The sequence below is a fragment of the Aulonocara sp. 'chitande type north' Nkhata Bay genome, linkage group LG22 (assembly GCF_057382095.1).
Source record: "Aulonocara sp. 'chitande type north' Nkhata Bay isolate Kocher_YH1m ecotype deep benthic linkage group LG22, A_spYH_male_GT1.1, whole genome shotgun sequence".
Classification (NCBI taxonomy): domain Eukaryota; kingdom Metazoa; phylum Chordata; class Actinopteri; order Cichliformes; family Cichlidae; genus Aulonocara; species Aulonocara sp. 'chitande type north' Nkhata Bay.
Window position 1 is genome coordinate 20,511,774 of NC_141364.1, and position 12,704 is coordinate 20,524,477.

General features: G+C 35.6%; 1 long non-coding RNA gene across 1 annotated transcript; it reads left to right on the top strand.

Moving 5' to 3' along the window:
• The first annotated feature begins 223 nt into the window (after window positions 1–223).
• LOC147304112 (uncharacterized) lies at window positions 224–2,436 on the top strand. The gene is made up of 3 exons (XR_015127004.1): window positions 224–757; window positions 874–977; window positions 1,080–2,436. It is a non-coding gene; the product is annotated as an uncharacterized LOC147304112 (long non-coding RNA).
• Window positions 2,437–12,704: the final 10,268 nt, after the last annotated feature.

Sequence of the window (12,704 nt, forward strand, 5' to 3'; positions counted from 1 at the left end):
TTTCTGGCCAGTGCAATCATCAGGGTGGGTCTGGGTTGATAACTGCACATTTCTGGCCAGAAATGTTTCAGCAGTGTTACATATGTAGTGCATATGTTACACTTGCTTTCTGTTACCAGCTGATACCCTACATTTGTATAGACATTTGATGGTGTGAGGTTGGGGAGTTGAGTGGGAGGGGGGGGGGAGGGTACGGTGGGAGTTGAGGGGGGGTTTCCTTTCCTGTTAGGTTTCCTTTTTTTTTTCTTTTTTTTTTTTAAGCAAGACACAGTCCTCCTGTGTCTTCTCCAATCTTCACATGTAAAATCCAACAATGTGAAGCACATAGCAGCTAGAAACTGTAATGCCACAGATCAGAGAAACTTCATCATCAACATCTTCATCGCCATACGATCAGAGCGTGAGACTTCACATCTGGAGCACAGGAGAGATTCTGTGATAAGTCTTCCTTCTAGCTTGTCCCACAAGCAGTCGGTGAGATTTACTAACAACAAAAAGGGTTAATGACATTATTTCCATGAAAACATGTATTCATTCTTTGTGAAGTGTTTAAATTGTGTTTTCACTTGACCTTAGGAGTGTTAGAGTGTATTGTAATGTCTGTACTCAGGTGTTTCCCTCTGTGATCCATCCCCTTCAGAGCCGAGACACTCAGGACTGAACAGACTGCACAGTTTCTGTGACTGAGCCTCCAAAACACCTTCTTTGAAACCACTCATGATAGAAGGGCTTCATATTTGCAGCAGCACTACTACAGGTATTCAGTTTATTACAGGATGTGTTTGTTTCTTAGGACCAGCTCTGAGTGCACACTACCTAACATATACACCTTTCTGTTTATTACAAACCCACTACTCTGGATCATACGGCCAGTTGGCAGGAATGTTGCTGCAGGAAAACATCCCTGGAGATCACCATCATTGTCAGACTGACTGTGCCTCCTCTGTGCAGTGTCAAGATCCTCCCTAAATGAGTGTGTAAGTTAACATTTTCATTATTTTATTCCCTTTGACAAGACAAGTATCACTGATATTTACATTTACAACTACATATTCCTGTTTTCTGCTCTTCTTTTAAAGTCCTCAGCTATCCTGCTTCTGTGCTGCTTGCCACACATCAAACACTGGCCGGATGACAGGGAGGATCCACTCTGAAGTCACTGGACATGATGAGGATCATATGGGACTTCATAGTTTCACAGAAACGTTGTGCTCTGTGATTACAGGTTTTAAATGGACATAATGACTGCCTCTCTCTGATCAACAGGCTAAAGGATTGTTGTCATTGTTAGTGCTCTGTACAATGTATGCTTATTTAGTATTTCATCACAGAGCAAACCTTTATTTATTTAACATATTTTTATTTTGTTTTAATGTTGAATTAACTGTGGGGATTTTTTTAAGTGGGCACTCGGGATGTCATATGGCCAGAAATGTGGTAACTGGAATTCAACGTTATGGAAGAAAAAATCTGCTAAGAACAAAACACACACAAAACCCCCCAAGAAAATTCAAATTCATTCCATGTAATCCAATCTAAAACATTTTAAACTGCTGAACAGCAACACAAACAGTGTTAAAAAACAGTGTTAACAGAATGATTATGATGATTTTGTACCAAAGTTTCAGGTCACATGGCACACCTAGTGTGTAGTGTGGGGTATCAGCTGGTAAGTATAGGTTTTTTTTTCATATTTGTGTACTTAGAGTTTAGATAGATAAAGCCTTGTGTATAATAATTAGTCATAACCACAACTCAAAGTCAGGGACTAACTAATTTTGGGACTTTGTGTCTGAGCCCAGGTTAAAACAATGTGTAAAAAAGCATTTAGTGGCATGGCTGAACAATGCTGTATTGATACTTATTTATCCATGTTCACAAAAAGGACTAATGTGTTTATTTGATTATTTGCACGTGTTAAACTGTGTCACCACCTTAGGCTTTCATTTGAGTTTACTCAAAAATCTCTATACAGTTCTCTTTTACCACTGTGTGGACTCTGTTTACATTAAAACATAAAGAAGAATGAGTAATAAAAAGATGTGTAGACAGATTAAGTAGGACGATAGAAACAGCTGTTCAGCCATGTTCTAAGAAACCAACACAATTTAAAGGTTCAGGATTGTGGTTTTAAAAGTTGAATTTTCATGTATTTCATATCTTGCTTATTATTTTTTATTTAGTTATTTAATTTAGTTATTTTTATTTATTCTACTAGTCCTTTTCAGAAAGAAGCTGTAAAATATGACTTAAGATTTTTTTTTTTTTTTTCTATGACATACAAAACAAATTGATGTATGTAATACTATTAAACATGATATACACATGTGTATATGTCTGAAAAACATTATGCTGTATATTAAAGTTTGCATTTTCTCCAGAATTTTTGTTCATCTTTTAAGTTCATTTCAGTTAGAAGAATTTGAACTTTTAATATTCATTCAGAGATTTTCATTTTTTTTATTATTTACATTTTAAACATGTTTAGCTTTTTTCCAACTTCTTCTTCTGTGTAACCTTCAGCTTTTAGCAGTTCAGCACCTTTGTTTTCAGGTTAAATTCGTTTTTTTTTTTTGTTTTTTTTTAATCTCATTCAATATTTTTAACTCAAAATTCAGCAATTAATTCATTTCAGTGCATACATTCAGATTCAAGCATTCACACTGCAGTTTCTTCAGAAAATGCACTTTCTAGTTATTAGTGTGAATGCTTGAAAAGCATTCACAGTATTGTTGTTGTAATCTTTATTATTATTATTATATTTTATTCTGTATTCCGTACGTTTTTTGTAATCCTACTCCTTCAAAACCGTTCAACTTAGAAAAACCATTCAAACACCGTTAGATTCCTATTCTTTTGGACAACACTGCTTCCATTTTTCATATTTTTAACATTTATATTTTTAATTTTATTCAACTTTATTCAACAAAAATTTATAATGTATTTCAATGGGGAGACCCTTCAAATCCTCATTCAACTTACTCATTTTTAAACTCTTACTACTTCCACATACATTGACATAGAGCCACCATTCAAACTTTAAAACGAAGACAAGACATTCAACTATTCAACTTGCATTTATCTTTTCAATATCTATTATACTTTTTCTTCAGTTCCAGTTTAAGTTTCATGATGTTTTTTCACCCGTTTCAGAGTTTATAATGGGTGTGTATGGGACGGAATGTTGGGGCTAGAGTGAGGCAGCTCAACTGCTAGAGTGAGAGGAGCAAAAAAATTAATCTTAAAATCTTTTTTAAAACTGCTGCTGTGTCCACAGCGTTTGCTCTACAGGTATGATTTTACACTCAAAACGTAGCCACCGCTGTCCTCTTTCATCCAATGTGTTTACTATTGTACTAGGTGTTATGGTTCTTTCATAAATGTCACCAATGCACAGCCTCCTCCCTCCAACTCTTCCATAGACTCTAATGTTAAAATGGCTCAGAAGGTTCGTTTGAAAATCAGAAGAGCATGGTGTCTTTCCACTGTCACCACGTCCATATAATAAACTCCACAGGCATGAAAACTGAGAATTCGGTAGACTAGAAGCTGCTGTCGCTCACGGTGAAAGAATTTTGTCAATACGACTTGTACTTTTAATTTGGGAACGATTTGTTTCGGCCTGACTTTTCTGTTCATTTTAAGCAGCAAAAGTGAGGTGCATGTCTGTGTCGTGTGTATGGAGCCATTGGGTGCAGTCACTATAGCAACCAGGCTCACACCTGCCTGCTTAACGAGCTCTCTCTGCCACTGTGCCAAAATTAATCTGAAACACTTCTCTTTCAACTGCTGCTGTGTCCACAGTGTTAAAGCCATCATTTTACCCTCAAAACGTCGCCATCGTTGTTCTTTTTCCAACATCTTGTCTTTCAAAGCTCAGAGATGTAAACTTTTTAAACTGTGTGGATCAAAGTGGAGGGATCACATTTGAGTCATTCAGTGATTCAAAGAATATGACCTTTTAATATTCTTTCAGATGTTTTCTGACTCTAAATGTTCTTTTCTCATTTCTTAGGTTTTTCTAATTTACAATTAAAACATTTTCAGTTTTTTTCCAACTCCTTCTTCTGTGTAACCTTCAGCTTTTAGCAGTTCAGCACCTTTGTTTTCAGGTTAAATTCGTTTTTTTTTTTTTTTTTTTTTTAATCTCATTCAAGATTTTTAACTCAAAATTCAGCAATTAATTCATTTCAGTGCATACATTCAGATTCAAGCATTCACACTGCAGTTTCTTCAGAAAATGCACTTTCTAGTTAGTGTGAATGCTTGAAAAGCATTCACAGTATTGTTCTTCTAATCTTTATTATTCTATTTTATCTATTCCGTACGTTTTTTGTACTCCTACTCCTTCAAAACCGTTCAACTTAGAAAAACCATTCAAACACCATTAGATTCCTATTCTTTTGGACATGACTGCTTCTATTTTTCTCATTTTTAACATTTATATTTTTAATTTTATTCAACTTTATTCAACAAAAATTTCCCATGTATTTCAATGGGGAGACCCTTCAAATTCTCATTCAATTTACTCATTTTTAAACTCTTACTACTTCCACATACATTGACATAGAGCCACCATTCAAACTTTAAAACGAAGACAAGACATTCAACTATTCAACTTGTATTTATCTTTTCAATATCTATTATACTTTTTCTTCAGTTCCAGTTTAAGTTTCATGATGTTTTTTCACCCGTTTCAGAGTTTATAATGGGTGTGTATGGGACGGAATGTTGGGGCTAGAGTGAGGCAGCTCAACTGCTAGAGTGAGAGGAGCAAAAAAATTAATCTTAAAATCTTTTTTAAAACTGCTGCTGTGTCCGCAGCGTTTGCTCTACAGGTATGATTTTACCCTCAAAACGTAGCCATCGCTGTCCTCTTTCATCCAATGTGTTTACTATTGTCCTAGGTGTTATGGTTCTTTCGTAAATGTCACCAATGCACAGCCTCCTCCCTCCAACTCTTCCATAGACTCTAATGTTAAACTTTCTCAGAAGGTTCGTTTGAAAATCAGAAGAGCATGGTGTCTTTACACTGTCACCACGTCCATATAATAAACTCCACAGGCATGAAAACTGAGAATTAGGTAGACTGGACATTGCTGCCGCTCACGGTGAAAGAATTTTGTCAATACGACCTATACTTTTCATTTGGGAACGATTTGTTTCGCCCTGAATTTTCTGTTCATTTTAAGGAGCAAAAGTGAGGCGCATGTCTGTGTACGTGTGTATGGAGCCATTGGGTGCGGTCACTATAGCAACCAGGCTCACACCTGCCTGCTTAACGAGCTCTGCCTGCCACTGTACCAAGATTCATCTTAAACACTTCTCTTTCAACTGCTGCTGTGTCCACAGTGTTACAGCCATCATTTTACCCTCAAAATGTCGCCATTGTTGTTCTCTTTTCAACACCGTATCTTTCAAAGCTCAGGCATTTAAACTTTTTAAACTGTGTGGATCAAAGTGGAGGGATCACATTTGAGTCATTCAGTGATTCAAAGAATATGACCTTTTAATATTCATTCAGATGTTTTCTGACTCTAAATGTTCTTTTCTCATTTCTTAGGGTTTTCTAATTTACATTTAAAACATTTTCAGTTTTTTTCCAACTCCTTCTTCTGTGTAACCTTCAGCTTTTAGCAGTTCAGCACCTTTGTTTTCAGGTTAAATTCGTTGTTTTTTTTTGTTTTTTTTTTAATCTCATTCAATATTTTTAACTCAAAATTCAGCAATTAATTCATTTCAGTGCATACATTCAGATTCAAGCATTCACACTGCAGTTTCTTCAGAAAATGCACTTTCTAGTTATTAGTGTGAATGCTTGAAAAGCATTCACAGTATTGTTCTTCTAATCTTTATTAGTGTGAATGCTTGAAAAGCATTCACAGTATTGTTATTCGAATCTTTATTATTATTATTATTATTATATTTTATCTATTCCGTACGTTTTTTGTAATCCTACCCCTTCAAAACCGTTCAACTTAGAAAAACCATTCAAACACCGTTAGATTCCTATTCTTTTGGACAACACTGCTTCTATTTTTCATATTTTTAACATTTATATTTTTAATTTTATTCAACTTTATTCAACAAAAATTTATAATGTATTTCAATGGGGAGACCCTTCAAATCCTCATTCAACTTACTCATTTTTAAACTCTTACTACTTCCACATACATTGACATAGAGCCACCATTCAAACTTTAAAACGAAGACAAGACATTCAACTATTCAACTTGTATTTATCTTTTCAATATCTATTATACTTTTTCTTCAGTTCCAGTTTAAGTTTCATGATGTTTTTTCACCCGTTTCAGAGTTTATAATGGGTGTGTATGGGACGGAATGTTGGGGCTAGAGTGAGAGAGCTCAACTGCTAGAGTGAGAGGAGCAAAAAAATTAATCTTAAAATATTTTTTAAAACTGCTGCTGTGTCCACAGCGTTTGCTCTACAGCCACCATTTTACCCTCAAAACGTAGCCATCGCTGTCCTCTTTCATCCAATGTGTTTACTATTGTCCTAGGTGTTATGGTTCTTTCATAAATGTCACCAATGCACAGCCTCCTCCCTCCAACTCTTCCATAGACTCTAATGTTAAAATGGCTCAGAAGGTTCGTTTGAAAATCAGAAGAGCATGGTGTCTTTCCACTGTCACCACGTCCATATAATAAACTCCACAGGCATGAAAACTGAGAATTCAGTAGACTAGACATTGCTGTCGCTCACGGTGAAAGAATTTCGTCAATACGACTTGTACTTTTCATATGGGAACGATTTGTTTGGGCCTGACTTTTCTGTTCATTTTAAGCAGCAAAAGTGAGGTGCATGTCTGTGTCCGTGTGTATGGAGCCATTGGGTGCGGTCACTATAGCAACCAGGCTCACACCTGCCTGCTTAACGAGCTCTGCCTGCCACTGTACCAAGATTCATCTTAAACACTTCTCTTTCAACTGCTGCTGTGTCCACAGTGTTACAGCCATCATTTTACCCTCAAATTGTCGCCATTATTGTTCTCTTTCCAACACCGTATCTTTCAAAGCTCAGGCATTTAAACTTTTTAAACTGTGTGGATCAAAGTGGAGGGATCACATTTTAGTGTTTCAGTGATTCAAAGAATATGACCTTTTAATATTCTTTCAGATGTTTTCTGACTCTAAATGTTCTTTTCTCATTTCTTAGGGTTTTCTAATTTACATTTAAAACATTTTCAGTTTTTTTTCCAACTCCTTCTTCTGTGTAACCTTCAGCTTTTAGCAGTTCAGCACCTTTGTTTTCAGGTTAAATTCGGGTTTTTTTTGTTTTTTTTAAATCTCATTCAATATTTTTAACTCAAAATTCAGCAATTAATTCATTTCAGTGCATACATTCAGATTCAAGCATTCACACTGCAGTTTCTTCAGAAAATGCACTTTCTAGTTATTATTATATTTTCTTATTCCGTACGTTTTTTGAAAGCCTACTCCTTCAAAACCGTTCAACTTAGAAAAACCATTCAAACATCGTTAGATTCCTATTATTTTGGACATGACTGCTTCTATTTTTCTCATTTTTAACATTTATATTTTTAATTTTATTCAACTTTATTCAACAAAAATTTCCCATGTATTTCAATGGGGAGACCCTTCAAATTCTCATTCAACTTACTCATTTTTAAACTCTTACTACTTCCACATACATTGACATAGAGCCACCATTCAAACTTTAAAACGAAGACAAGACATTCAACTATTCAACTTGTATTTATCTTTTCAATATCTATTATACTTTTTCTTCAGTTCCAGTTTAAGTTTCATGATGTTTTTTCACCCATTTCAGAGTTTATAATGGGTGTGTATGGGACGGAATGTTGGGGCTAGAGTGAGGCAGCTCAACTGCTAGAGTGAGAGGAGCAAAAAAATTAATCTTAAAATCTTTTTTAAAACTGCTGCTGTGTCCGCAGCGTTTGCTCTACAGGTATGATTTTACCCTCAAAACGTAGCCATGGCTGTCCTCTTTCATCCAATGTGTTTACTATTGTCCTAGGTGTTATGGTTCTTTCATAAATGTCACCAATGCACAGCCTCCTCCCTCCAACTCTTCCATAGACTCTAATGTTAAAATGGCTCAGAAGGTTCGTTTGAAAATCAGAAGAGCATGGTGTCTTTACACTGTCACCACGTCCATATAATAAGCTCCACAGGCATGAAAACTGAGAATTAGGTAGACTAGACATGGCTGTCGCTCACGGTGAAAGAATTTTGTCAGTACGACATGTACTTTTCATTTGGGAACGATTTGTTTCGGCCTGACTTTTCTGTTCATTTTAAGCAGCAAAAGTGAGGTGCATGTCTGTGTGCGTGTGTATGGAGCCATTGGGTGCGGTCACTATAGCAACCAGGCTCACACCTGCCTGCTTAACGAGCTCTCTCTGCCACTCTGCCAAGATTCATCTTAAACACTTCTCTTTCAACTGCTGCTGTGTCCACAGTGTTAAAGCCATCATTTTACCCTCAAAACGTCGCCATCGTTGTTCTCTTTCCAACATCTTGTCTTTCAAAGCTCAGGCATTTAAACTTTTTAAACTGTGTGGATCCAAGTGGAGGGATCACATTTTAGTCATTCAGTGATTCAAAGAATATGACCTTTTAATATTCTTTCAGATGTTTTCTGACTCTAAATGTTCTTTTCTCATTTCTTAGGTTTTTCTAATTTACAATTAAAACATTTTCAGCTTTTTTCCAACTTCTTCTTCTGTGTAACCTTCAGCTTTTAGCAGTTCAGCACTTTTGTTTTCAGGTTAAATTCAGGTTTTTTTTTTAATCTCATTCAAAATTTTTAACTTAAATTCAGTAATTATTTCATTTCAATGCATACATTCAGATTCAAGCATTCACACTGCAGTTTCTTCAGAAAATGCACTTTCTAGTTATATTTTATTCTGTATTCCGTACGTTTTTTGTACTCCTACTCCTTCAAAACCGTTCAACTTAGAAAAACCATTCAAACACCATTAGATTCCTCTTCTTTTGGACATGACTGCTTCTATTTTTCATATTTTTAACATTTATATTTTTAATTTTATTCAACTTTATTCAAAAAAAATTTCCCAAAATTTCCCATGTATTTCAATGGGGAGACCCTTCAAATTCTCATTCAACTTATTCATTTTTAAACTCTTACTACTTCCACATACATTGACATAGAGCCACCATTCAAACTTTAAAACGAAGACAAGACATTCAACTATTCAACTTGTATTTATCTTTTCAATATCTATTATACTTTTTCTTCAGTTCCAGTTTAAGTTTCATGATGTTTTTTCACCCGTTTCAGAGTTTATAATGGGTGTGTATGGGACGGAATGTTGGGGCTAGAGTGAGACAGCTCAACTGCTAGAGTGAGAGGAGCAAAAAAATTAATCTTAAAATCTTTTTTAAAACTGCTGCTGTGTCCGCAGCGTTTGCTCTACAGGTATGATTTTACCCTCAAAACGTAGCCATGGCTGTCCTCTTTCATCCAATGTGTTTACTATTGTCCTAGGTGTTATGGTTCTTTCATAAATGTCACCAATGCACAGCCTCCTCCCTCCAACTCTTCCATAGACTCTAATGTTAAAATGGCTCAGAAGGTTCGTTTGAAAATCAGAAGAGCATGGTGTCTTTACACTGTCACCACGTCCATATAATAAGCTCCACAGGCATGAAAACTGAGAATTAGGTAGACTAGACATGGCTGTCGCTCACGGTGAAAGAATTTTGTCAATACGACATGTACTTTTCATTTGGGAACGATTTGTTTCGGCCTGACTTTTCTGTTCATTTTAAGCAGCAAAAGTGAGGTGCATGTCTGTGTCGTGTGTATGGAGCCATTGGGTGCGGTCACTATAGCAACCAGGCTCACACCTGCCTGCTTAACGAGCTCTGCCTGCCACTCTGCCAAGATTCATCTTAAACACTTCTCTTTCAACTGCTGCTGTGTCCACAGTGTTAAAGCCATCATTTTACCCTCAAAACGTCGCCATCGTTGTTCTCTTTCCAACATCTTGTCTTTCAAAGCTCAGACATTTAAACTTTTTAAACTGTGTGGATCAAAGTGGAGGGATCACATTTGAGTCATTCAGTGATTCAAAGAATATGAACTTTTAATATTCATTCAGATGTTTTCTGACTCTAAATGTTCTTTTCTCATTTCTTAGGGTTTTCTAATTTACATTTAAAACATTTTCAGCTTTTTTCCAACTTCTGCTTCTGTGTAACCTTCAGCTTTTAGCAGTTCAGCACCTTTGTTTTCAGGTTAAATTTGGTTGTTTTTTTTTTGTTTTTTTTTTAAATTTCATTCAATATTTTTAACTCAAAATTCAGCAATTAATTCATTTCAGTGCATACATTCAGATTCAAGCATTCACACTGCAGTTTCTTCAGAAAATGCACTTTCTAGTTAGTGTGAATGCTTGAAAAGCATTCACAGTATTGTTCTTCTAATCTTTATTATTATTATTATTATTATTATATTTTATTTTTCCGTACGTTTTTTCAAAGCCTACTCCTTCAAAACCGTTCAACTTAGAAAAACCATTCAAACATCGTTAGATTCCTATTATTTTGGACATGACTGCTTCTAATTTTCTCATTTTTAACATTTATATTTTTAATTTTATTCAACTTTATTCAACAAAAATTTCCCATGTATTTCAATGGGGAGACCCTTCAAATTCTCATTCAACTTACTCATTTTTAAACTCTTACTACTTCCACATACATTGACATAGAGCCACCATTCAAACTTTAAAACGAAGACAAGACATTCAACTATTCAACTTGTATTTATCTTTTCAATATCTATTATACTTTTTCTTCAGTTCCAGTTTAAGTTTCATGATGTTTTTTCACCCGTTTCAGAGTTTATAATGGGTGTGTATGGGACGGAATGTTGGGGCTAGAGTGAGGCAGCTCAACTGCTAGAGTGAGAGGAGCAAAAAAATTAATCTTAAAATCTTTTTTAAAACTGCTGCTGTGTCCACAGCGTTTGCTCTACAGGTATGATTTTACCCTCAAAACGTAGCCATCGCTGTCCTCTTTCATCCAATGTGTTTACTATTGTACTAGGTGTTATGGTTCTTTCATAAATCTCACCAATGCACAGCCTCCTCCCTCCAACTCTTCCATAGACTCCAATGTTAAAATGTCTCAGAAGGTTGGTTTGAAAATCAGAAGAGCATGGTGTCTTTACACTGTCACCACGTCCATATAATAAGCTCCACAGGCATGAAAACTGAGAATTAGGTAGACTAGACATTGCTGTCGCTCACGGTGAAAGAATTTTGTCAATACGACTTTTACTTTTCATTTGGGAGCGATTTGTTTCGGCCTGACTTTTCTGTTCATTTTAAGCAGCAAAAGTGAGGTGCATGTCTGTGTCCGTGTGTATGGAGCCCTTGGGTGCGGTCACTATAGCAACCAGGCTCACACCTGCCTGCTTAACGAGCTCTCTCTCTCACTCTGCCAAGATTCATCTTAAACACTTCTCTTTCAACTGCTGCTGTGTCCACAGTGTTAAAGCCATCATTTTACCCTCAAAACGTCGCCATCGTTGTTCTTTTTCCAACATCTTGTCTTTCAAAGCTCAGAGATGTAAACTTTTTAAACTGTGTGGGTCCAAGTGGAGGGATCACATTTTAGTCATTCAGTGATTCAAAGAATATGACCTTTTAATATTCTTTCAGATGTTTTCTGACTCTAAATGTTCTTTTCTCATTTCTTAGGTTTTTCTAATTTACAATTAAAACATTTTCAGCTTTTTTCCAACTTCTTCTTCTGTGTAACCTTCAGCTTTTAGCAGTTCAGCACTGTTGTTTTCAGGTTAAATTCAGGTTGTTGTTTTTTTTTTTTTTATCTCATTCAAAATTTTTAACTCAAAATTCAGCAATTAATTCATTTCAGTGCATACATTCAGATTCAAGCATTCACACTGCAGTTTCTTCAGAAAATGCACTTTCTAGTTCTATTTTATTCTTCCGTACGTTTTTTGAAAGCCTACTCCTTCAAAACCGTTCAACTTAGAAAAACCATTCAAACATCGTTAGATTCCTATTATTTTGGACATGACTGCTTCTATTTTTCTCATTTTTAACATTTATATTTTTAATTTTATTCAACTTTATTCAACAAAAATTTCCCATGTATTTCAATGGGGAGACCCTTCAAATTCTCATTCAACTTACTCATTTTTAAACTCTTACTACTTCCACATACATTGACATAGAGCCACCATTCAAACTTTAAAACGAAGACAAGACATTCAACTATTCAACTTGTATTTATCTTTTCAATATCTATTATACTTTTTCTTCAGTTCCAGTTTAAGTTTCATGATGTTTTTTCACCCGTTTCAGAGTTTATAATGGGTGTGTATGGGACGGAATGTTGGGGCTAGAGTGAGGCAGCTCAACTGCTAGAGTGAGAGGAGCAAAAAAATTAATCTTAAAATCTTTTTTAAAACTGCTGCTGTGTCCGCAGCGTTTGCTCTACAGGTATGATTTTACCCTCAAAACGTAGCCATGGCTGTCCTCTTTCATCCAATGTGTTTACTATTGTACTAGGTGTTATGGTTCTTTCATAAATGTCACCAATGCACAGCCTCCTCCCTCCAACTCTTCCATAGACTCTAATGTTAAAATGGCTCAGAAGGTTCGTTTGAAAATCAGAAGAGCATGGTGTCTTTCCACTGT